Source organism: Peromyscus leucopus, chromosome 17 (assembly GCF_004664715.2).
Source record: "Peromyscus leucopus breed LL Stock chromosome 17, UCI_PerLeu_2.1, whole genome shotgun sequence".
NCBI classification, from domain to species: Eukaryota; Metazoa; Chordata; class Mammalia; order Rodentia; family Cricetidae; genus Peromyscus; species Peromyscus leucopus.
This window is the reverse complement of record NC_051077.1, coordinates 21,944,578-21,972,374: the sequence shown is the minus strand read 5'-3', so window position 1 is coordinate 21,972,374 and position 27,797 is coordinate 21,944,578. Positions and strand designations below refer to the sequence as shown.

The 27,797-nt window shown below is 40.4% G+C and overlaps 1 protein-coding gene and 1 pseudogene across 3 annotated transcripts in view; one reads left to right on the top strand and one right to left on the bottom strand.

The window, feature by feature from the left end:
* The window catches only part of Dlc1 (DLC1 Rho GTPase activating protein), a 385,945-nt gene that overhangs the window by 132,843 nt on the left and 225,305 nt on the right, over positions 1-27,797 (top strand). The window lies entirely within an intron of this gene.
* On the bottom strand, positions 22,254-23,402 carry LOC114695153 (annotated as a pseudogene).

The following is a 27,797-nucleotide window of genomic DNA, read 5'->3' as shown; positions in this document are numbered from 1 at the left end:
AAAGTTAGTGAACTGTGCTTAATATAATTGTAGTGATTCAGATGTCAGCAAGCAAGTGCCAGTGTTTCATGGGTGACAAACACAAACACTGAGAGAAGGGTTTCCAACAGCATTGGTGCCTGAAGATGTGTGGTCCTCCTCCTCAGGACAGAGGAATGTGTTTGGATGTTTTCTTGAAATATGATAAACTGACCACGAATCCTCAAACAATGCCAATGCTTGTGTATGGAAACAGCCACTAAGAGTCAATGATTTATATTGACTGCAGTTCTCTCCAGAAATGTTGGCTCTTTATTCGTAATTATTAAAGAAAGCATAATTTTGAACCTTTGACTTAGAACTTTCTAGAACTATAAAAGTCATGTCTAACAAAGGTCAGCTGTATGTAGGGAGCAATCTGCAGGCACAAACAGTGATAAAGAGCACAAGGCCGATTAGCAGACAGACATATCAGTCCAGGGGGAGGGACCATAGGTGAGACAACATGGCTGACACTCTAGATTTATTTTTCCGGGGTGGGGGGCAATAGGAACAAGAAGGTCAACTCCAGTCTGTAAGAGAAAAAAAGAAGTTGAGGTGACTTCCAGGTTTCTTCTGGAGCTCCCAAAAGAATGAGAGGGTGGAAAAAAAAACTTCAACGAAATGGAATCAGAGTACCCCAAATTAAAAGAATGTGCTGTGCAGAGAACAAGAATATCATTGTGCTAGCAAGCATTCTTTTCACTTTTAAAAGGTAGACAAAAGAAAAAGCATATGAATAAGACAAGGATCCAAAATTGCCCATTTGGTTGAACAAATAGCAATAGGAAGAACCACCCTTTGATGATTTTGATGAAAACAATTGCAATATTTATTTATTTATTTATTTATTTATTTATTTATTTATTATTTGCCAAGCTCCCCGGTCAGGAAAAAAATGTTGAATTGCACACCATGAAAATATTTATGGCTAGGTTGACTAGGAAGAAGGAGCCCACTTGAAGCTCATTCAAATCTACAAGTCTACTCGATGCACAGCACAATGGAACAGACATTTAGCACACAGTTCAGGTCTCTGGGTATTTATGCATGGCTGAGAAAGCATATGTGAATGAAAATCAAGAATAAAGCAATCACAGCACCGTACCAATGGCCAAGGGACCCTACAGAAGAAGCTTCATGAAAGAGAGTGAAAGGATTCCTGGGATGAACTCCAACCAATTACCCTGTGACCCAGGCAAGAAGTAGAGACTCGGTCCTCAGGGTTCTGAGTCTTATGAAGCCGGCACCCTGCCAGGGCAAAGTCTTGCAATTTGTATCCCCTCTACTTGAGATCTCTGATTCTCTGGCCTGAACTTGATCAAAAAAAACAGAGAAGTTAAGTGAGGACTGAGGCTCTCCATCTTAATTCTTTATTTACCTCCTCCTAAGGCTTTGTCTTGCTGGATTTTAGAGTATTCATCTTCAAAGATTGGGCCACCACTCATGACAAGTCTACAAAATCCAGCCAGAGACTATTGGCTTCCTGGCCTCAAGAACCATGTCTGTCTTGACCACTGGATCAACATACTTAAACACTCCCTGAACTGTAGTAGGTGCTTAATAGGTGTGTGCTGAATAAATTAAAGTACACTGACTCCACAAAGTAGATAAGCTTCGAGATTCTCTGGGCATTGCACTATGGGACCCAGATATTCTAGCTGCCCTGTTAGAATGCTGGGTGTTGGGAAGCCTGGTTTTGAGCAGCTGTTCAGACTAGCTGTAGTGATATCTCCCCCACAAGTCTGCACTTCTGTGGTCTCCACACAGTATACATTCAGCTGGAGTATAGAAACTGATCTGGGTTTGGTCCGAATTCACCTAACAAGTTGCTTTTCCTGATTCCTCTGCATTTTTAAAGACCTGGTCTTTTAAGCTGTCTGGATGGTCTTTTCCCTCCTCTCTCTCTTTGTAGGAGATGAAAGTGTTTTTCCAGACAGGCCTGCTGTGAGTGACTTCATGGAAATGAATATCCTGAGTCCTTGTGTGCCTCTCACATGGGGAACTCCTCATATTTATTTATTTTTAAGAATAGGACTGAGAGGTAGACGTTTCCATGAACAGTTGAGTCATTTTTTAAAAACTAAGAATTCTACTCCTCGATGAGACATGCCTCACATTCCGGTCTCCCCACTGCAGGCAGTTATGTGCTACTAAATATTCGGTGGAAATGACACATGTCTGGAAGCCTAGAAGGAGAGGTTGCTGATCAGGGGTACACAATGAAGGGGTTGTGTGTGGGTAACTGAGGAAGGCAGACTCCCAGATCTGAAATAAAATGAAACCTGTGACACCTGAAGCATCTGGCATGGGTCCCTGGAAAGCTTCAAAGATCCTTATTTTTTGAGCCCTGCCTGGTCACACCTATGGTAGAAGAATTCCAATTTCCAGAGCATTTGAGAAACCGAGTGTACCGAGATGAACTGAAGCCAGTAATTCCTCCTCATGGAGAGCTCACTGTGAGTGAAGGGGCATGGGAGGGATGGGTCAGCTCCTCACACACACCCCTCGATCCCAGCAGGCTGAGTGGGCTGCCCCTGACTCACTGTATCCTACAGCTTAGCACATGTCTCTTCCAGAGGGGAAATCGCATCGATCTGACTCAAAGTATTTTTTTCTCACAATTTGTCGACAGAAGGATCCCTACAGGGTACACGCTTGTGAGGAACAGTAAGAGGACTCAGGTTGTGAAGTGGAAGTTGAAAGGGGAATTAGTTTGCTAAGGATTATCCAAAATGGAATGCAGATTGATGCAAGTGTAAAGGGAAGAATCAGAATGGGGAGACGTTTGTCCCAGCTGCAGAAAATGTTGAAAGTCTTTGGACACAGATTTACCATGTACATCCAAATGTGGCAAGAGTTAACACTTGATAAAATATGAGGTACAGCTTAGACATGGGAAATTTGGCAATTCTTATTTAGGAAATTCAGAGTCTTACATAATTACTGTCTTGATGGGATACAAGTAAATGAATTAGAAATATGAGGTTTTTTTAATATGTAAAATGTTTACATTAAATTAGGATGATTGCTGGATTTGGATGAATGCTTGAAAAGTTTCCCAAGAAGCCTAAAAGCAGATGGCAATTTTAAAAATCATCTGTCCTTAGTCCAAAAGAGGAATATATGCATGCATAGAGATTTGTAATGTGCCAGTACTCAGGGCTACAGAACAAAAGGGATAGGAGTAGCATTATACAAATGGAAACTTAGAGCAATATTTGACTGCAGGAGAAGAGCAAAGGAGGGAAAGAAATCCCAAGAGGAAGCAGTAATGCACTGACTTCCAGCAGAGGTCAGCATGCCATCCAAGACGCCAGTGCAGAAACCTTGACCTTATTGTCTGTTCTCTCTCTTCTCCTGTGGGTGCTGAAGAGATGTCTGGGGGGGGGGTGAAGGGGGGAGGGTAAGAGCACTGGTTGCTCTTCCACAGGCTTTGCTCCATTCACCTTTTCTTGCCAGTCTCTTTGCTCTGAAGCTAAGGTCCAGCAGTACATTGTCCAAGATCCTGATTGACAGCTCCTGGGGCAGAGGGAGGGAGTGGAAACATAGATGTGGTCAAGATGTACACAAACGCACCACCACACATATGTATGCACACATTCACACCCCTCTGAAACTCTCAAGTCATAAGTAACAAAGACACTACTGTAGGAGTTCCTTTCCATGCTCAAAGAGCTCCTTGGAGCCCAGAAAGGGTTAAGGGAGTGTGTACCTTTGTACCTGATTGCCTTTAGCCAAGTAAAGCAAAGCCACACAAGCATGCAGCTTTGTTCTTGAGTGCTCAAGTTGGAGTTCTGTTGCCAAACGTGAAGAGTTCCAAGTAAAATCTATGTTGCAATCGCCTAATACTGAGAAATGTTTGAGCACGCTTGGCAGGATTAGGTTGTGATGCTTCTGCAAGGCTGTTGGAAAACAAAGTTCTGAGAGTCTTTTCCATGGTGTTTTCGTAGTTGCTGTTGTTTGCTTTGGTTGGCTGTTTTCTTTGGGTTTCAAGGGGAGAACAGGTGAAAATATTTTAACCAATGACCTTAGATTCTGTAACAGAGCAAAAGAATTTGTGTTAATTTATTCTTCACCTCTCCTGGGCCTTTAGTATAAAAGAAAGAGGGATGGGTTTTAGAAGAAGAGCTGGGGTCCGTTTCCACTTCAGTCACCAGCCTTACAATCTTGGGTGAATTGATTATCTGAGGTTCAGTGTGTTCATCCATCAAGTAGAGATAATTGTATACTTAGTGGCTTCATAGGTCTCAAGGAGTCTAAGAGTAATTGTAAATGTTCAGCATTCCTTTTGTGGATGACATATACCTAGTTCTTGAAGCACTTGCTTAGAGAACACACTGCTGAACCATTCAGGAATCAAGGACACTGCCCTCAGGGGGCCAGTATTCCATGGAGCAAATCCCCTAATGACAAAGAAACCCAAGTGAAACATGGAGTTACAGTTTAGCTGTGTGGGCTGTTGCTGTAGATTTTAACAGAATTAGGACTTAGAATTACTTGTAAAATGGTCTGGTTAATGTTTAGGTCCTATAGGAAAGTACGGGCTCCCCATGATGCCTGAGACCAAGACTAATCCCACGCCTTGTACAGGGTGGGTCTGATTTGCATAGTCAGTGGATAAAGAACACTAGACCTTCTGAAAAGGAAAAAACAGAAGTATCTACTGGAGAAAATAAACACAAGGCAGCTAAGCTTATGATGAGGCAATCTCCAAAGGCCTCTCTGGGATACTGGAATGCTTATCACATGAGAAACCAACCTCATGGGTGAGAAGAGGCAAGGGAAGAGAATTTTAGACAGGAAATATCCAGGGCAAAGACCTTAAGACAGGAAAGACCATGGAATGCTTTAGCAATCGTTTGGGGACAGTGTGGTCCCCAGGATAACAGCCAAATCATGCAAATCTGGAGGCAGAAATTAGGGTAAGTGTGAGTTTTATTCCCAGCATCATACAAGTACCTTTTTCTTCTTCCATGTCAATCTCTGTTGATAGCTTAGTTTTCTTAACAAGATTAACATCCACTTGATGATAATTAGGTGATGGTATTGGGAAATAGACAATTTAATCTTGTATTATAAACAATATAACCAAGATCAGAGTTTACCTCTAATTCCTGGCTCATCCCTGACATTATTAAATAGATAAACACTGATATCATGCATTATAGCCCATCTAGAAGTTAACTGTACCATGTCAAGTGTACTCACTTCACATTCTTGTCCCCCACTATGGAGGTCATGAAGAAAAGTTTCCTAAACTAGATTTGTGATACTGAGAGTCTCAAGTTTGACTAGACAGAAACCAGCAAGCTACTGAAGTTTCACTCTTCAGCCTCTATACCAGTGGTTCTCAACCCATGGGTTGTGACCCCCCTGACAAACCTCCATCTCCAAAAATATTTACAATACAATTCATAACAGTAGCAACATTACAGTTATGAAGTAGCAACAAAAAATTATGATTAGAGGATCACTACAACATGAACTGTATTAAAGGGTCACAGCATTAGGAAGGTTGAGAACCACTGCTCTACACCCTGTGAAGTGGTATTGAGGTCATTTTCTACAGATTTTGCCTCAACTTCTCGGACATACTTAACCTAAGTACATCTATGGAATCTGTCTTGTCAGCTGATGCAAATTGAGCCCCTTTCCTCTCTCAGCCCATGAAGCTTCAAAGTTCTGCTATTTTCTAGACTGTTTACTGGTTGACTTCCATTGTATCTAGCAGCTCTTTGGCTCCATGTTTTGATGTAGGTCTTTGGTTTCAGGAAATGCTCTCTTCCTTCCCTTCATCCTGCCTTGACTGTTTCAGAGACCTAGGCTAGCTTAGTCTAGAATTTACACAATTGTTCAGGCAAAGCCCAGACCCCCATTATGAGAGGTGCTGATATATGAAGCTGAGGAAGGGAACTTAAGCAAAAGCATCTACCGGCCTCTTTGCTTTACCCTGAACATGAAACTTGATTCTACTCCCAGCTACCCTGCCAGAGTGGGCGTTTGGCTTTCCTACAGAAAATTCCCTCCAAAAGCCCCGAATACCTTATCTGGAATTGTCTTTAAACTATAAAGAATGATAATATAGAAGGGGACTTTTTAACCATTTGTTACTTTCTTAAAATGATGTCTGAGATACATAGAAAAATACATTGAAAGCAGGTGCTGTAACATTAAAATGGGAAACGAAAAGGAGTATATTGCACATACTACATGAACTTAACCCTATAAAATTATTAGCATAGAAATAAGGAAACAAGCAAAATTGTTTGATGAGTTCCTGTCTACACATTGGTGGGTAGGGTTGGAATAGTTCTCAATGGCTTTCTATGTGGAATAATTCCTAAGGCATGTGTCGCTTGTATGATCAGATTACACTGTCTATTAAAGGAAGTAAATCATACTATGTAACCAAAATATATGAAACAAACATTGTCCTCTTGATTGTCAGAGTCTCACCCTTGAAGTATGATAATTAATGAGAAACTAAATGATCCCAGGGGGCAAGCTGGATCATGACCAATCAAGACAGAAGTGGAAACCCAGGCACCAGTTGAGTTCCATGTCAAGTCAAGACTATAGACTATTGGTAGACAAATTGAATAGTCTAGATCAGTAGATTAATGTTCTGGTTGTAATTAGCATCCCCTAGGGAGCCTTTATAATACTAGTGTATGATCCCCAACCTTAGGTTTTGATATTAAATGATGTTCTGGCACCAGTGTGCTTTGCCCACGTGATTCTGATGTACACAAAAGTCTGCTGAGTGTGAATTCTCTGTGTAATGTTTTTTGTGCAGTATCTCATTTAATTCTCAAAATAATCCAATGGGGTGAGTATTGTTATCTTCAGAAGAAGACTTGGAAACACAAAGTAAACTGTTCAAGGAAATCTAGGTTGTTTGGCCTCAGGTCTTCTGATACCAAGTTCTGAGAGGATCTAATGAAAAATGCAGCATGCTCTTTTTTAAAAAAATTGATGCGGTAGTTCTTTATAAATCTGTCCCTTAAAAATAGTCATGTTCTTGCAAGCTCCAGCCAATCTAAATACATATGAAATACCCTCCTGAGCATTCCACAAGGACCCAACAGCCATTACAACTTAAATAATGTCCAACTTGGTCAAAAGTACAATAGTGTCTCATTACTTAAATTTACACTCTCCATTTCTCTCCCCAAATCATGGCAACGTTCACTGTTTTGTGTGGTGGTATTCTAATTGTATTGAAATGTGATTTTGATTGTATGTTAATAAATAAAGTTACCCAGGGGTCAGAGCTATTAGAGCCATAGCAAGAGTGTGGCGGTGGTGGCACATGCCTTTAATCCCATAGATCTCTGTGTGTTCAGGGATACAGCCAGCATTGGAGACATATGCCCTTAAGACCTGGGGGGCTGTACATACAGACAGTGACGAGGCAGTCACGTGTTTGGGTTTACAACCAATGAGAAGGCAGAACAAAATACTATAAAAAGACGGACAGACAGGATATAGCTTTTTTTCGGGGAGCTGGGACACCGCAGGAGGAAGGGTGAGATTTTAGCTCTGAGCACTGACCTCTCGGCTTTCTCTTTTACATTGGTTCTGTGTTTCTTATTTAATAAGACTGTTGGATACATATACAGTTTTGTGTTTTGTTTTGTTTTGTTTTTGTTTTTGCTTTTGGTAAGCAGTATGTTTTGAAAGTTCCTTGAAGAATTTTGCAAAATTCCTTGGATAACTGGAAACAGTCTTGGGTGTCCCAACACCTGCCTTAACAGTGCTGTTGCAGGTAGATTTCAACATCCGCGCACTGGCTGGAGCTTCCTCTAGAGCTGTGTTTTTCTCAAAGCCATCTTCACTCTTTCCTGATAGTCAAGATTCCCACAGACCTCAAGCAGAGCTGCAGGTGTGCAGTGCCAATAGGGTGGTACCCCTGCGTTTATAACTTTAGTCCCATGGCTTTGAACTAAGTCCCTTTTGCCCAGATTTGTAGAGCGTTACCTGAGTGTAACATTACCCAAAAAAGCCAAATTGATGGGTTAAGGACACAAACAAGCCATTTCACCTGCCAAGGATTCCCAGTCCGCTTAGGGGGCAAGCTTTGTCACCGAGTGAGAGGAATGAAAATAAGCACTGTTTTAAAACATGATCTGTAACTGTTTGCCTTTATATGACAAGACAGGCTTTTGCCTTTCAAACAATCTTGTAAACAGGTGTTGCTGAGAATTCACAAACTTGTGGTGCTGCATGCCAGTAATTTCAGTGACTTTGCCAGCAAGTGCCCACGTAAAGAAAGTGAAGAGGACGTGATGTTCTGGGGTGACTGGGCAAGAATAAAGGGAACCTCTTCTGAAGCCCCCATTTCTCTCTGATTTCCTCTCTCTTTGTTCACATCTGTATTTGACTCCCACTTAGCAGCAGTGCCATGCTCTGATGTTTAGGGCCTTGTCACCCTATGCTTTCTGATGGGGTTGTCTGGGAAAGAGGAATGGATAGACAAATTGGGCGAATATTTTCGTATATGTGAGTTTGTGTATGTGTACATATTGTATATATTTATGAATGTAGTGCATACGCATGTATAAATATATTTGTATATGCATGTGTACACACATACCTATATCATAAGAAAATATGGGAAGCAATTTATTAGTAACCTGCCTATCTTGGTAAGTGGAAAGGAAAGAAGAAATACCTACCCAGAAAAACAAAGGACTTTTGGTTCTAAGAAAAACCAAATTAGCTTCTACCCCATTGCTCTCCCTAGAAACCATATACTGGGGCCTTGGCAGTTTCACACATTTGGAGACAACAAAATCGACATTTTTCAGACCACAGCCTCAGTGCTCATGAAATTCTTCAAGTTGTCTGTTTCCAAATATGTCTAGCAGGGACAGAGAAATGTGTATCACAAGCAGAATTTATATTATTTTAATCAGGTGTTTCTAATTGCTTCAAAACATTTTCAATAATTGCAAAATGTCTAATGGGTTATTGACTCCAGATATTCATGCAGCTTTGGTAAGAACTGATGTATATCATCTGTCTGGACTTTCATTAAGAGGTCAACACATCCACTGCAAACCTCTCAATTATTGTAATTGTCGAGGAAGAAAATTCTGAAAATGCAAAGAATGGGAATTTGACGCGTGAAAGGAGAGTCATTCTGTCTTCTTGTAACTTTATTCCGAATTTCACAATTCTTGCTAAACCATAAGCACACTGCCAAAAGCAATAAAGTACAGAAGTACACTAAGAATGTGCCAGAGTTCAGAGAACAATTGCCCTGGGTTGAATTTCATGACCTATAATCTGCTTAGGGCATCGACAATTTCTATATACAGCATCCCACAACGTGACCATGCACAACCCTCACATGCTTCTTTTGCAAGTCAATGTCTAACCAGTAAGGGTTACACTTGATTTTTGCTACTGAGTAGTTGAGATCAATGTATCTGAAAACAAATGAAGCAGTTTTTCTCTGACTTGCTGGATCTGAAGCTTGGAGGTATCAGACAGTGGGTGAGGGCGCAAGCTCCAGGTCCAGACCAGATTGTAAGCAGCTACTCTAGCTTAGGATCATAATATTTTGTCCAAGATAACCTTCTGGAACCAGCATTATAAGACTCAAATGTGGTCTGTGAGAAGAAACCAGTTGATACTGGTTCCAGTTATTAACCATTTGTTAATCACATGATCTTCTAAAATAAGTTTAAAAATCATTAACTAAGAACTGATTGGTTCACTTAAAAATTAAAATAAAGCTATTATTATTAAAATAAAACTTGCCTATTGCAAGTGACTATCAGTACAGGACAGTTGCTTCATTGAAGCTGTAACACCTGTAACATAGAAGCTGTAAGTGTAATAGAGAATGTCGACAAATAAAACTTACTATGAAATCCGGTAAGATGGCTCACCAGATAAAATTGCTTGGCATCAAGGCTGACAACCTGACTTCTACCCCTAGGGCTCACACAGTGGAGAAACTAACTCTGACCTCACATTTGCATCATGGTTTGCACGCACATGCATGCATGTATAGACGAACTTCTAAACAGTCTTATTAAATAAGAAACACAGAGCCAAATACAGAGGTAATAGCTGAAAAGATCTGAGAACTAGAGAAAGAGCCACAACCAGCCTTATCTTACCACCTCGCTTCCCTAGAGAGAGCTTCTTCCTGTCTAACCTGTGTTTTTATTGCCTTCCTGTTCTGCCTTCTCATTGGCTCTAAACTCATCCACATGACTTCCTCATCACTGCCTGTCTATACAGACCTCCAGGTCTCTATGGTTGGTACTGAGATTAAAGGCTCATGTCACCACGCTTAGCTGTGTCCTTGAACACACAGAGACTCTGCCTGCCATGTGATCGGATTAAAGGTGTGGGCTACCACCGCCTGACTTCTGCTTTTGGCTCACTATATGACCTTGCTATGTGACCTCTGATCTCCAGGCAAACTTTGTTTATTAACATACAAATAAAATATCACATTTCAGCACAAAATATACATGTAAAAACAACTTTTAAGCTGGGCAACAGTGGTGCACACCTTTAATCCCAGCACTGGGGAGGCAGAGCCAGTGAACTCTGTGAGTTCAAGGCCAGCCTAGTCTACAGAGCGAGATCCAGGACAGGCACCAAAACTACAAGGAGAAAGCTTGTCTCGAAAACTTGCGCCCCCCACCCCCCCCAAAAAAAACTTAAAAATTCACTTATAATTTGGGAATTACAGCACAAGCCTCAGGAAAAACTCTGAAGAGACAATGAGAGCAATAATCAAGTGCATTTGGTGGTGTGTCAGCAGAAATGGCTAAATGTTGAAATAGAATTGACAAGTAATTTACATGGTGGAAATACGTGGTACAGGGAAAGGAAAAGACAATTGGCTAAAATGAAAACACTGAGGCGATTTGTGTAGAGCTGTCTTGCTGAGGAATCTAAATAACTCTGGCTCCGTGCAGTGGAATTTCTTCACTTTTAATAGGAGAGTTGGCCCGGACAGCTTCTAAGTTGAGGACCAGGTCTCAAAGTCTAACGATGACACTAAAGTTGGAGAGGAAATGGCTGTGTGGAATCCAGCCAGGTGATACAAGTTCCTCTAAAAATAATGCTAAGTCAGTGACTATTCCAATTTTTAGAAAAACAACTTCCTCTATGTCAGCCCAACCGTGCTTAGATGAACACTTTACATATAATTTTTCAATTGGTCAACACTAGTTTGTCTTATAGATAACAAAAGTGTATCTTTCAGATTTGGGTAGAATTACTCAGAGTGTTATTCTCAGGACTGGGAAGATGGCCCGGTGGGTAAAGTGCTCGCCTGCCACAAAAGCATGAGGATCTGAGTTCAGATCCACAGCCCCCAAGCAACAGCCAAACGTGGTGGCTGCACCTGTGACTTCAGTATTGGGGACAGGTTAGAGGGAAGACAGACAGACCCCTGAAGCCCATTGGCCAGCTAACCTAACTGAATGGTAAGCTTTGGGTTCAGTAACAAACCTTGAGGAAAGGCACCCAACACTGACCACTGGCACGCGCACGCGCGCGCGCACACACACACACGTATGCACAAATGCACACAAACACAATTTTTATGTAATCAGAGAATGGTACTGCTGTGGAGGGAATTGTCTTTCTTCCCAAAATGTATATACTGAAGCCCTTCCCCTGTCACATGACTTGAGTCTGAGTGTGGAAATAAGTTTAAATGAAGCCTTAGGGTAGGATCCTGATCTGGTGGGTGAGTTATGAAAAGACACCAGAGCTCGGCTCACCACCTTGAATCACATTCCCAGGAAAGGTCATGTGAAGATTAAGATAAGGATGGCCTTCCACGGGCCAGAGAAAGGGCTTTCATTGAACACTGAACTATTGTCTTTGGGTCATGGACCTCCCAGCTTCCAGAGACATGAAAAATAAAGCTCCCTTTCTAAACTGCTCAATCCATGATCTCTTGTTATGGCATCCCAAAGTGACAGGCACAGATAATAAGTGAAAGGACTTTTCTGTGAGGATAAACTGTTTATGTTTATCAAGTTCCAGTATTAAAGTCTATTAAAAATAATTATAGATTTAGAACATATGGGTTGTTGTTTCTGTATGGTAGTTATTGAGCTCTAAAATTTAGCATGCTTTTAATCACCCATATAACAATGATGATTTTGACATGGTTCATGATGCTCTCTTGTTATTTCATTTGGAACAATAATATTGATTGATCTACGACATATTTTTCTTTCCATATATCTGAATTTTACTAATGAGTTAAAAACTATTCTCATTCAAAAATAAACAAACAAAGAAAGTGAAAAAATCACATTGAAGTCTTTAGTGTAAGATTAAGGATTTTTTTTTTTAATAACTGAAAACAAGCTAATGAGTATCCTACATAAATGAATTTCAGTCCACACAAGTGTAGGGCGAATTTTCAACTTCTAAAGGGAATCATGTCTTTATACAAACTATTTTTTCAAATAACCTTGGTAATTAATTTCACCCACTCACTCATCACCAAAACATTGCCAAATGCAGTACTGGATACTGGAACTAGACAAAGGCAAGGAAGAAGGACCGATTCTCTGCTCTCTCTACCTGACATCAAGCTTGTACAATAACAAAGCTACAAAAGGTCTGGGGCTATGCAGCATGCTAAAGACTGTGATAGGAAAAGTAACGACTGCTATGTATGCTGCACAAGAATTGTTTTCTAAATGGTTCCCAGGGTGCTTAAGAAATGTCTTAGTTAAGCAAATCCCGAAAGGAAGTTGACATCTCAAAGGTACAAGTAGGTATGTCAAGTGTAGGAATGTTACTTAATAGAAAGAAATTAGCAAAATCCTAGGGAAAGTGATTTTAGGGCGAGTAAACATGGTGAAGTCTCAACATGAAGTCTCAAAGGATAGAGCACAGCCAATTATGAAGTCAAATGCCTAATGGGCAAAGCCCAAGGGTTGACATGGAAAAGCAGATGTTGGTGGGAAGGCAGAAGGAACTCTTAGCCTAGTTCACTTCAGCCATCGTCACATAAACCAACAGCAGTGATACCTACTTCCATGCAGAATATGAGGAAATCAAGGGTACTTGTAAAAAAAAACAAATCTTATTGCTTCAAAAATACACAGTGAAAAGTCATGAGATCTTTCACGGATGTGAGTTCAGAGCGTATTTTCTTTTCTGACTCAGAAGAAACTCTGCATATGTAGCTGAGGGGGAAATGTTTGTGAGAGGATCTGTGTATTAGCTTTCTATGTCTACTACAAAATGGCAGAGATAATCAACTTGAAGGAAGAAAGAGATATTTGGACTCACAGTTTTGGAATTACGGTCCATACTCCACTGGCATCTTGCTTCTCAGTCCATGGAAAGATGGAATATCACAGCTGGACCTTGTGGCAGAGGAGGTGGCTCAGCTCACAACAGCATGCTGAGAAGGAAATCAGAGTCTCATTTCCCTAATGTACTACATTTCTTACATTAGGCTTTGCTTTCTAAAGGGCCCATCACTTCCCAATAGAGCAAAATGTTCTCATACATAGGCCTGTGAGGGACACTTGTCCAAACCACAGTATCTAACTAAATACCCTGAGCATCCATCATCTTCCCTTCCTCCTCCTGGGGGTTTCTTGGAACAGGCCTCTCCTAGGCTTGATGTCTCTAATCTGCCTCATCTGGAGCCTGAGAGGGCATGGCATCTTCTAGCCATGTTTTAGGACAATGTAGTCACAAGCACAGTCATATCATTTGAGATATAGAACTATATAGTGTCATTTAAAAAAAATGATTAATTTCTGAGTAAAATTCTTGTGTCGTGGCTTTTTGTCTATCATTTTGCTAAGAAAAATTTTTAAGTATGTATGCATGTGGAGTTATTCAACTATAATACAAAATACATTCTCTATGTTAACTATACTGAAATTATTGTGAGATTTAATAATCACTTTGATAAGCAAATCAAAATAAAGATGCCTTGGGGAACATTAGAATTGACTAAAAAGGCATGATAGAATTTTTTCAATTTTTACCCTGATACTTTTCTGCCTTTAAATTTTTTTTTCTACCAATAATGTCTGGCATAAATGAATGAATGGGTACACATTTAATGTAAAATAAGGAAAGTAAAAGCATATCACTATAATACAAACTACTGAAAACAATTTATCTTGGCATTGCTTTTGAAAAAGGTGTCTAAACATAGACATCCGGGCAATTGCTATTTTTGTATGTTACCACTGACATTTTTTTTTTCTGTAAAGAACCAGGTAAGTAGTATTGTGAAATTTGTGTTCATGTCCTCAATTCTGCCTTTCACTGTAGAAGAAAAGTGTGTGACATGGAAGCCATGCATGTGGATATGTTGTTAAAAAAAAAAAAAAAAAAAAGCTGTAGACACTGTAATTACAACTTCAGGTAATTTTCAGCCATCATATACATCCTTTTTTTCTTTTAGAGAAACATATAAGTGTTCCTTTTTAATTATGTATGTACATGTGAGAGAGAAAATAGGTTTGTACATGTGAGTGCAGTGCCCTCAGAGGATAGAAGAAGCATTTAAATCCCCCTGGAGCTAGAGTTTCACATGGTTGTCAGCTGCATGACGTCACGTGGTTATGAGCTGCCTGACGTGGCTGCCAGGAACTGAACTCAGGTCCTCTTTGGAGCAACATTTGCTCTTAACCATGGAGCTCCTCCTTTTTTTCCCCCAAACAACAAAAGGGGTTGTGTATAGACTATGCCAAAATTGGGAGATCTGATTGCTAAGAACTGTTGTCACTTACTAGGTGGAAAATTTACATGATGGTGACAAGGACATCAGTGGGCATCAGTGTCATCAGTGGTGAACGATGTGGACTTGGAACTATGTCCCAACTTTGCTTCCCAGTTTGTAGCGTCAGTCTCTTAAATCTGTGCTTTTGTTTTCTCACACAGAAAACAGACATGCTAACACCTTTCCACTGAATTCTTCGTGATATGTTAGTTTATTCCTGTGCCGGTTACTTTATTTACACATGACACAGCCAGGGTCATTTGAGAAGAGGAGACCTCAATTGAGAAAATGCAGCCACCAGACTGGACTGTAGACAAGACCATGGTGCATTTTCTTTATTGATGATTGGTGTGAGAGGGCTCCACTCACGGTGTGTGGGGGAGCAGGGAATGCCACCCCTGGGCTGCTTTGCCTGGGTATTATAAGAAAGCAGACTGAACAAGCCATGAAAAGCTAGCCAGTGAGTACCCATGGCCTCTGCGTCAGCTTCTGCCTCCCCGTTCCTGCCCTGACTGCCCTAGATGATAAACTTAAAGCCATAAGATAAAATAAACCCTTTCCTCCCCAAATTGCTTCTGGTCATGGTATTTTATCACAGCAATAGTAACCCCACCTAAGACAATACATAGTAGATATAACATAAAACTTCACTAAATATAATAAATACCACATACGTGAGTACCAGACATAAACAGATTCATTTTTCAGAAACATTTCAGATCCATCCTTTAGGTTTTGAAGCTGTCTTGGTCTGTTTTCTATTGCTACAACAATACTTGAAGCCAGGAAGAGAGGTTCACTTAGTTCATGATTCTAGAGTCTGGAAGTCCCAGAGTGTGGGGAAGCAATCTCCTTGGTTACTGGGAAGGCCTTGGGCTACTCGAATTTATGACAGAAAGTAGAGGGTCATGTATATCTAAGAAGACGCTGAGGGAGAAGCAGCCTTGCTTTATAACAATCCAGTCCCTAGAAAACTATCCAAGTTCTGTGGAAAAAATGCTTGTCCCACCACCTTTCAACACCATTGCATTGTGAATGTGATGGACTTGGGGGTAGCACACTTTCAAACCATAGCAGCCACCATTTCAAAACCATAAAAGGAAACTTCATGACATTAGGACACCTGCCTCATTCCTGATAAATTTCCCTGAGCTGCTCTTTTTTCAAAACCCTAACTCCAACAAATCACCTATGAAAAAAATCTCCTCTAAGAAGTATATTTTATGAATTCTAGCACTAAAGTTCAATATCTAAACATGTAGCTATTTTTAAGATCTTTCCATGGAAAGCAACAAAAGCCTGAGTAGAAGTTCACATAATAGTTACAAAGGGGGGGGCTTCCATACTCCATGTGAATAATGAAATCGTTATTCTGGTGCCCTCCATTTACTGAGCACTTTCAAGTCTTCTGGATTGATAGATCCATCTCCGCCTTACTGAGTCCTGCCCCCAAAAGCTATGATCAAAGCTTTCTAGAGCTCACAATGTAGCTAGTAATAGTCTAGGCAGAGTTGGAAATGTTACTCAGTAGTAAAGGACATGCCCCTAGACTGAGTTTATTTCTTAGCAGTTAAAAAAGGAAGAAAGGAAGGAAGGAGGGAAGGGAGGGAGGGAGGGAAGGAGGGAGGAGAGAGGGAGGGAGGGAAAAAAAGAAAGGTATGAAAAGGGAAAAGTCCATCTACTTCCAAAGTAAAAATGCTATCACATGGTTTTCATTTTCTTCCTATATATTCATTTCCTCCTTTCTTTCCTTCCTTATTTTTTTAGTAGATATGTATTTATACTAAATGCTTATATTGTGTTTTGAGAAGACACTAAGGTTGATGAACATGCTTATTCTGTCATATTTTACCATAAGTACTTGAATAGTTCCAGTGAACCCATGCTCTCCATCCCTACTCATTCCTCTAACAATGGACTTTGTCGTCGCCATTGCCTTCCTTGGGTACTCCTATAACAGCCTTCTGACTAATTTCTGCCCCAGGCTGTCATCCTTAAATCTGTTTCCAACATACTTCCCAGCCCATTTCTCTAAAAATGCATACTTCTGTGCCATATCTGTTTATTATTCAATAACTCCCTGTGCTTCTGAGGATAATACTCAACTTCTTCCTATGGTGCCCAACCTGAAGGCTCTGTCACCTCCAGAACTAGTCTGGTTTGCACACCCCTTTCCAGAGAATGAACCTTAAGCTCCAGCACCATGGACCTGCTTGTACCCAACCTCAAGTGTGTGCACCATCACCAATATGCTATCGAGGCCATGCTTCATCCTCGACTTCCAATCTCAATGTATTCCTGTTTCCTCTAACTACATGTTTTTCACATCATCCCTACAGTAGGGTCATCCCTGAGAAGCATTTCTTTTCCTACTTCTATCTCCCAGGATGACTAGGGCCTTGTATGGTTGTACAGAGTTGACTCACATGGCACATTGGCAGGAGTGCATCTATGAAAGGAACTGTACTTCAGCCATTGTCTCCAATCTCTTTACAGCACACACATCCTAGAAGTCGCTATGGAAACCCTCAAGCCACTTCCCCCTCTTTCCACACCACCTTCTGGTACACAGGACCAACCTGGTACCCTTGCATTCATTTAACTAAGGGCTAACTCCACACACTAAGTGTGGCCCAGAATAGGCTATAGGTTTGCAGAGAAGGGATTAAATTCCAGATGTTCCAGCCTTTCCTCGGGCCCACCCCCAGCATGGTCATGCCCGGGGAGACTGTGTTATGCAGCTGCACCCTTTGTTGAGTCTCAAAGCATCTACTCATCACCAGTCATGGCTTAGAGCTCTCTAGGTCTGATTCGCCTCTGAAACAAAGATACTGTTTTCTTCGTGAATATTATTGAAACATTTTCAACCTTTCATTGGTATGAACTTGAGAGATTGTTTTCTAAAATACCAAAGGAAGCATATTTGGATTTTTCATTTTTTCCTCCACCTAAGTGGAGGTAAAATATTATTAGAAATATCTGCCGTGGGCAAAACAGTCAGGCTCATGGTTCTTCTATGCCCTGAAAAGGGGAACAAATGAAACAATTTAATGAGCTGTGAATTAAAAATGAGAATGCAAACTGAGGGCTTTCCTGGACAAGATCAGCCTAGACTTTTATCATCTCCCTCCTGGACATATCCCCTTTACAACCTGTTTAATAAGAAGGCCACTAACCCCATTCCATGACAAGGACTGTGCACACGCTGCTAGTCATCCCCCTGGTACCTATGTCTCATGTCACAGAAAGCATGGAAAATGTTTAAGCTTTAGTATGTGATGTTGAGAGACTAACAGCAGAGTTGACCATCTTCATGTCTTGTTGTCTAGAAGACAACAGTTTCTGAGTTCTGGAGAGCACACTTGTAAGTGAGAATTTAGACCACAACTTGTTAGCAAATTCAAGCTAGCCTTATGTCATCTGCACCAGTAACAAAAAAAAAATTTCATGTTTTTGTTGTGAACTTATTTGTTCGACCCCCAAAACCAGTAGACTGCAATAGGAGTCAAAGCTTCCTCTAATTCTTTCGAGAATCCCTTCACATGAAAAATGTGTACCTAAAATGTAGCCAAGTTACAGACACATAATACTCTGCAGAAGTAAAGTCAGAGAAGCCTAGGGCTCCAGACTCAAGATGTGATTTCAGTAGCTTCTCTCATATACACCTTTTCTCCTAATATGCCTTGAGACTCTTCTTACCATGCATTAAACTGAAAATAATACAAGGGGTAATATATCAGAATGATAAATTTACATGTTTCTCTCATATTCCTATGAATCACACCGTAAGCACCCCCACAAAAACTTTGAAACTTTATATCCCTCCCCAAATCATCATTGAGTCAAAGGTATGAGTGAAAAGGTTCCATTCATCAATCTTCATTTAAGCACATAGGTAGATTATCTCTTCCAAAAGAAAGACCTTCCAGCCTCTCCTGCCAAACCCTACTCAACTATCTCCTGCCTCCTTTTCTCCCTCACTTGTCTCTCCAAAGTCACCTTTAACTCTCACTGCAGGACCATATATTTTGTCCACTTTTTCTGTAATGATAAGTGTGGTTTTCATTCTTGCAGAGCCGGGTCAACTCTGCTCCTCACAGCTTATTGTTCTAGTCTTTCTTGATGTCTCAGGCATATGACAGTTGGATGTTCTTAGAGAAAGAAAAGCAAGCTTTCAGGATCTACCTTTTAAAGTTTCCTTTTCTCTCAATATGTGTGTGTAGGGTAGGGGCCATGTGTGTCCTCCATGACTGTCACCCCTCATCCATAGGATGAGTGATAGTGGGTGGTGCCTTTGCTCCATTCTATTCTGGAACGATATCATATTATTTATCTTCATGATCCACTTGAACAAAAATATATTCTTTTCCATCATCTGACTTAGTGACATACATAAGAAGAGACTGACTAAACTGGAGGCTGGAGAGACATCTCAATGGGTAAGAACTCTTGCTGCTGTTGCAGAGGACCCAGATTCGGTTCCCAGCACCCCTGTGGCAGCTCACAACCATGTGTAACTCTAGTTCCAGGAGATCTGATGCACTCCTCTGTCCTCCATGGGCACTGCACGTACATGGAACACAGGCATACATGCAAGCAAAACACCCATGCACATGAAATAAAAATTAATATATTTAATTTTTTTAAAGAAATTGACTAAATGGGTTAAGTGTATATGTACAATTATATGCTTTATTTCACCATATGCAAATGAAGTCTAATTACAGATGGAAACTCCTTTTCTCTTCTGAGAAATAGAAAAGAAAATGTATTAAATTATTATATCTGCATTTACTTTCCTAAAAGATGGTCTAATCCTTGTCATCATGACAGCTACAGAGGCAGGGTGGCTAACTCCATATCACTTTTCTGTTGAGAAGTCTTTGTCTGCCATTGCTTTGTGGCAAACACCAAAGACCATTTGTCACCCTGTACTCTGTTTTCCTGTTTGTTCAACAGTCTGAACTCTTTTTCTAGATTGCAACTACTTTAAAGATAGGACCGAAAGTTAGTTCATCTTTGGCTCTTCCGGAACACAAAAATGCTTACATATTTGTTTCTGACTCAATATGCAGTCAATGGAAGAATAAAGAGTAAGTTAATGAATGGTTTATAGATTCAAATAGAAGTTCATAAAGTAGCAAATCAAAAGAAATCACAAAATGGTGAAACCTTTGCCAGCGTCTTGAAGAAAAATATAGTTATCAAATACCTTAATGGTTTGGACTTAGACTAGTGCTATCATTCTGGAAAATGAAGTAGCGAAGTATTTCAAGTATGGTCCTGTAAATGCATCCAAAATATAGAGAATATTGATTTAGACTCACCTGCTGTGAGTTTATTTTCAGAGCAAAACCTAGAAAAAGTGCCTCTCTGTGGAAAGTCGGGATAGTACATCTATAAAATGAGTCAAAGCAGCAACTTTTCCTGAAGAGCAATTTAGTGTAGGAAAAGAGCAAAGAAATGGGAATCTGAAATAGCACTCTTTCTTGTTTCCTGACAGTTTGATTTTTGGACAGTCACTTCATATCTTCAGTGCACCTTGATTTTTTTCCCCTCAGAAAATGGAAATAAGCAATTATATCTGTCTTACAGATACAGTGACATCCAAACAAGGTTATGGACCTGAGTTGCCTAGCTTTGTGTACCCATGCCCAAAAGACACACTCAACAAATGTCTTCCTCATCTCATAACTTTAATTTAGTACGTTTTGGCACTAAGCTTATACAGGCATGAGGGGCTGGTGCTCTGTTCCATTCTGTGGTTATAACTGACTGGGGACCACATTGCACAACCCTGGGAGTTATGCAAAATGGCAGCCCTGTACATAATGTTCCCATCGCAGGCACCGAGCCGCCGCTTTCTGGTCAGAATAATTACTTGTTATATCTACACATTTGGTTGCAAACAGCATGATTAAGTGGTAGAAGTATGGTGATGTGGGCAACCCAGTCTCTCTTAAACCAACTGAATCAGTGAACAAAAAGAGAGCCAAAAAAAAAGTATATTACATCAATTAAGAAATGAAAGATTTTAACACAGTAATTTATAAATTCAAACATTTTAGCTTAAACACAAAGGTAAATGTTTGTTTTGTGTGTATATAATATATATTATTATTAAGCATGGAATACATTATATTTCAAGACATGGAACACCCTTGAGCATGTTTTGAACTTCGTAAGTCACATTTATTATGAATATTTCAGAAATATACATACTTTGGACCTTGGTATCACAAAGAACAAAATAAAAAAAAATATGCAGAAAAAAAAAAAAGAAATCCACTTTTCTCTGTGGTTTCCAAGCAAAGGAAGTGGCAGATAGCACAGGTAGGCAGGCCTGTTTGCAAAAAACGTCAACCATCTAGAGCAGGTTAGTATGAGTGCTTTCTGATGGGAAAAGGGTAGAGATGGTGGAGATGAGTGGAAAATCAAATCACTCTCAAGTAGTCAACGTGAAAAACCATTGTTTGGTCACCATAGTCACATTCAAAACAAGCCCGAAGCTCAGCAATTCCAGATGATTAGTCTTGTCATTGATATATGTTGTATTAGTGTTCTCCAGGGAAACAAAACCCATAGGACAGGCTGAAGGGAGTCAGGGCCAGTGACGGGAGCAGAAACAGAGAGAGAAAGAAAAGGAAGACAAGAACATTCTTTTTTTTTTTTTTTTTTTTTTTTTTTTTTTTTTTTTTTTTTTTTTTTTTTTTCGACAGGTTTTTTGTATTTGGTTTCTGGACTCATTGGTAGCCAGGGGCTGAACCACAGAGATCGCAGTGCAAATGAAAAGTGAAGACAAGAACCATTCTAAAGAATGCCTTCATGTAATCTGGAGGCTAGGAAGCCTGATAGCAGTAAGGCTGACAGGCTAGACATTTAGAGAAGAGTCTATATCATTTAAATAGAAACTGTGCCAGCCATCCAGTTGGAAGTCAAGCAGAACTTAACATGCTGCTGTCTTCAGACAGAATTCCCTTTTCTTTACTACCTATTCCTCATGTTTTCAACTGATAGGTGTGATGACTAAACATGGTGTACTGGATACAGTGATTTTTTTTTTTAACCTGCCATTGTATTTTACTACACGGGGCAGTGGGGGCTGGAGAGGTATTGCTGTAGTTTCATTTATTTTGTAGGCTGTTAATTACATGTGTACCTTTCCAGATTTGAAATGGTTTTTATTTGGAAATTAGCAATGCCAATTTATGATTTAATTGAAAATGATTTAACTGAAATATGACCAATGCATTTTCCTGACAGGCTCATTTCAGTTTTAAGTGGAATATATGTATATGTGTATACATTTATGTATCTACATATGTACACATATTCAAAAATTTAAACTATTAGGTCCTAAGCATTTTGGATATTTTAGATAAGTGAAATTCAACCTATCTAGCTTAAAAAATACTGACCAGTGTCTTTTTTCCTGGGAAGTGCAGTGAATTTTATTCATGGTATTCAAGAGAAAAGGGCTCTCTAAGTCCCTCCTGTTACTCTGGGGGTCTGAGATGGAAACTGTAAGGAGATACTCAGTGTCAGGGGCTGAATTAGGACAGGGACTGCTTAGCAGCTGAGGGCCTCTTTCTTGCTATGGTGTTCTTTTCTTTGGGGTGGATGGTCCAGAGTTTCCCACTCCTTGGAGGACATGTAGGCCATGATGTCCACCACACTGTTAGTTTAGCCATATTCATTGTTGAGCCAGGAAATGAATTTCACAAAGTTGTCATTGAGAGCAATGCCAGCCCCAGCATCAAATGTAGAAGAGTGGGAGTCACTGTTAAGGTTGCAGGAGACAACCTGGTCCTCAGTAGCCCAGGATGCCCTTTAGTGGGCCCTCAGATGCCTGTTTTGCGACCTTCTTGATGTCGTCATTCTTGAAAGCTTTCTGCAGGCAGCATGTCAGACCCATGACAGACACATCAAGGGTAGGAACATGGAAGGCCATGCCAGTGAGCTTCCCAATCAGCTCTGGGATGACCTTGCCCACAGCCTTGGCAGCACCAGTGGATGCAGAGTTGATGCTCTGGGCAGTCCCATGGCCATCATGCCACAGCTTCCAAGAGGGGCCATCCACAGTCTTCTGGGTGGCAGTGATGGCATGGATTGTGGTCATAAGTCCTTCCACAATGCTAACGTTGTCAAGGATGACCTTGGCCAGAGGGGCTAAGCAGTTGGTGATGCAGGAAGCATTGTTGACAATCTTGAGTGAATTGTCGTACTTCTGGTTCACACCCATCACAAACACAAGGGCATCAGCAGAAGGGGCGGAGATGATGACCCTTTTGGCCCCACCCTTCAAGTGAGCCCTAGCCTTCTCCATGGTGTTGAAGACACCAGCACATTCTACAACATACTCAGCATCAGCCTCAGCCCATTTGATGTTAGCGGGATCTCGCTCCTGGAAGATGGTGATGGCCTTCCTGTTGATGATGAGCTTTCCGTTCTCAGCTTTGACCATACCATTGAACTTGCCATGGGTAGAGTCATATTGAAACATGTGAACATGTAGTTGAGGTCAATGAACGGGTCATTGATGGCAACAATATTCACTTTGCCAGCCGTGAAGGCAGCCCTGGTAACCAGGTGTCCAATATGAGCCAAATTCATTCACTCCAACATTCACCATTGTGTCTCAGGAATGAGGCTGGCACTGCATGAAAATATGTAGCTGTCTCTGGAACAGGGAGGAGTAGAGAGCCCTGACCAGTGTCTTAATTTGTTTTGTTTTGTTTTTATACTTATTCAAAGATTGTTCATCTGATGATGTACCTTATTTCTCATTAACACTAGACTATAGAAGTTGGTGGATGGCCTTCTAGCCTTCCTCTGCATTCACATTTCATATGTAATCATCCTGCCCTTGGCTGTCCTGGATGGGTTTTTCTTCCCTAGAGTTCTGCGCCAAGAGCTCCTAATGTTTGGAAAGGATCCTACATCACTCAGAGCATAGCAGAACCATGAGCTTGACCATTTTGCTCACTGCAGTCCCACTGTGGCAGCCCAGTTCCAAAGGTTTCTTTTAGGATCCCTTATCACATTCCACTGCTATGGCACCCCCAAGCCTGGCAGCACTTTCCCAACCAGAAAGTAACTACAGATCCTCTAAGCCTATGGTTCTTGACATATGCTCATGCATGAGAACACATCAGAAAAGATCCCAAAGGCAAGATGACCATTTTCACTAGGTCACAGTGACCCTTTAAGAACTATTCATCGCTAAAAGCATGACACATGCCCACATGTAAAGCTATAATGCACCTTTTTACTATTTTCATTTCTGTATTTGACCCAGCTCATCCCAATTTTGAGGAAGGCACTTAAGGCTGGATACTTTCTAGTCATTCGGTTAAGTATTATAGAATGCAAGAAGCTTCCATATTTGGGGGAAGCTAAAGAAAATATTTCAATAACAAAAAAACCAAGAATTTATTGACATGTGATCCTCAGCACATTATTTTTTCCATTTTATTAGCACTTACTTCTATAAAAATGGGTTTCTTTGTAATGTTTCATGCATATTGACTATACTTTGCTAATCTTCTATTCCTATTACCATATCTTTCTCTCCTTTTTCACTGTTCCTCTGCCTCTCAGCTCCCCTTCTACTGTCATGTATTATCTCTGTTATTTTCTTTTCTCTCTTTAGTCACATATATACACATATATAAATGCATAAACAGAACCTATGAGTCCACTAGTGTCATGCTTATGTGTATGTTTCTAGGGCTGACCACTTGGCACTTGGATAACCACTTAGAGAGCTCCTCCCTGGGGAAGACTATTTCTCCCACTCTGTCATTAATTGCTTGTAGCTCCTCACCTAGGGTTGGGGCCATATGAGATTTCCCCACTCCTCTTAGCATGTCAACTGGTGATGTCATTGTGCTGGTCCTGTCTAGGCAGCCATGTTGTCGATGTTTCATGAGTGCCTCTCCCCTTACCCTATACATAAGACACAATTTCTCAGCAGATGTCCTTCCTGGTCCTTTATCCTCACAATTTATCTTTCAGCTTCCTGTTCTGCAATCTTCCTGAGCCATAGCTATAAGGGGTGTGTTATAGATGTATCCATTGGGACTGGACACTTACCCACTATTTTTATTCAAATCCTGCTGAACACAATATTTCTCCTGGACTGGAAACTCCATAGTTTTCACCATGTAAATCACTATAATTTACTGTTAATGTGACTGTGCCAGCACCATAATAAGGGAAGCCTAAACCTTCAAACAGACTTTAATTCTGGTAGACCACTTAGAGGAACAGGAGTGATCACAGAAAATTGGATACAGCCATAGGACACTGTGTAACTCTGGAAGAAGTATATCTTTAGTAATATTTTAAGCTGTTACAAAGTAAAAAAAAGAACCATTTATCTGCTTGCAAACCTTAGTGGATGGTTCAGCAGAGAACTTATGACTTTGGCCATATACAATAGTTCTTTTGTTCGTTTGTTTGTTTGTTTGTTTTGCTTTTTTCGAGACAGGGTTTCCCTGTGTAGTTTTGGTGCCTGTCCTGGATCTCACTCTGTAGACCAGGCTGGCCTTGAACTCACAGAGATCCGCCTGGCTCTGCCTCCGAGTGCTGGGATTAAAGGCGTGTGCCACCACCGCCCGCAATATTTCTTTTATAATTGTATCTTTCTTCTCTTTTTTTCCTAACAAAATCAGCAGGTAGGCTCTCAGCCCTTAACTTCATTTTTGATATCAGCAAAGATGGCAGCTACTAGCTCAAACACAATTATTTATAGTCGCAGTAAAATAATTTTGAAAACCATGCCATTGTGCACCTAAATTCTCCTTAGCGATTTCTAACAAACTATAACACACTGTTTCCCACAAACCTATGATTGGGTAAAATACCCCGGTGGCCAAGTAACTCTCTCAGTTGAAGAGCAAGTTAGGATAAAGCCTGCTTTCAGTCCAGATTCTGGCGCTCGAGAGCCAAGGGAGAGAAGCTAGGCAGAGAACTGTCCATTTAACAGGACCCTAAGTTCTTAGGGTGATACTGTGTAATGACACTGAACCTTCTAGTGTGCCATGCACAAATATTATGGTTTCTAATCTTGTTTTTATCAACACTGGTGGGATAGATGTTCTATGGGTACCATACACATGTATGGTCTGTAAAACATATGGTACTTTGGAAATTCAGATTTCTTAATTTTTCTCTCATTCGCTTAGATTCTGTGAAGCACACAGTAAAACTGAACAGTGTGAATACACATCAGAACATGATTCCCTTATTTTTCCCATCTGTTCATTATTCCTGATGCTAATGTGATTAGCAAATAAAATAAGGCAATAAAAACAATTGTAGCATACAGATCCTCTGCAATATGTTTTTATTCTGGGTCATGACCTCTGGAAATATTGGACCGATTATTTTACAGAACTATTAATGAATTAATCTCATTATGAATTAGATTATCCATCACTTGAAAATTGGACAGATGGTAATTTAATTTTAAAATAATTCTAAACCAGTTCTCGAATTCATTGTTCAGCAACAATATGAAAAGATTTTTCACTCTAACTTTTTATGCAGGAAGGGAGATATTTTCCCCTCTGCCTTTGGCCAGAAACAGTCGGGTTTTTTGTTTGTTTGGTGGGTTTGGTTTGCTGTTGTTTATATTTTTTCTTTCATCCCTGAAAACTGACTTATTAAGTCACTTGCTTCCATTCAATTATTTCTCTATCTTAGTTATATTTGACCAACACATTTGACAGTAGTTTGATGTTTGGACTTTGCTTTCCTGAAATACTGTCAACATTACATGGCAATGTTGGTTGGTATTTGAGTGACACACCCCTGGCCTTTCCAGTTTGGCTCTATTAGTCATGACAACAACCTTGAAGGAACTGCTGCTGTTTTCAATGAAGACAAGATGGATGCCGAAAATGTACATTTCCTCAGTGACAGACTTAAGGCTTCAGCTCAACCTTCCCATCATCCTAGTCCCAGACCCCTCCCTAAGGCACAGTACAGTCTGCAGGCCAATAGAATTGATTGACTGCCTTATCTCTGCACAGTCTTGGTAGCTATGGATGAAATAATAGAGCATGAGCAGTCTCACCCATGCAGAAAACTGTACTTCTCTATTAAGACCAAAAAAAAATCTTCCCTTGGAGTTTTTACTTTTCTTAATCCAAAAGATTCAAGTCAGTTAGAAAGTGCCATAAAGCATATTTATATCTTATCATTTCTATCATTGTAACTCTGTCTTTACTCTCAATAACAAACCATGTCTTCTCAGACACGAGCAACGTTTTATGACTGTGGAGATATTACAAAGATAAAGTTTGCCAAAGGCTCTACTTCTCTGGACTATGGCAAATAATGAAATATGTTTTACACACACACACACACACACACACACACACACACACACACACACACACTAGCCTCTACCTCTATTGAAAGATCTATAAGGGTAAAGAACTCATTGAATTATATTTTATTTTTATCTATATGTGCATATGATTTTTAATGTGCAAGTGTGTGCAGGTGCATTTGCACACATGTGCATGCATGGGTGTGCATCTCTCTCTCTCTCTGTGTATGTGTGTATGTGTGTGTGTGTGTGTGTGTGTGTGTGTGTGTGTGTGTGTGTAGGCCAGAGTTCAGTTACTGAGAGGTCTGTCCCAGTAACACACCTTAGAATGTCATGTAACACACGCCTATCACCCATAAATTATAACTACAATAATGAGTTGGCATCCTGCATTTCACGTGAGTAAATGAGACTAGTTTCTCTCCCAGGTCTTCAGACGATATACCAGATCAAACTGGCAGACCCAACCCTTGCATCTTCTTCTGGTGGCCCATCCAATCCTCACACAGCTTTGCCCACCAACAGCTATGAAGTCGTTCGTGATTCTTCCCCTCTCCTTACCCTTGTCAGAAAAGATGCTAGTGCTCCACAAACCCAGCTCAAGTAGTCATAGATGCCCAGTTTCCCAGCTGCCCTCCTGCCCCCACAGTCTAGCCTCTGCAGCAGTAATCTTCTAAGCATTAATCA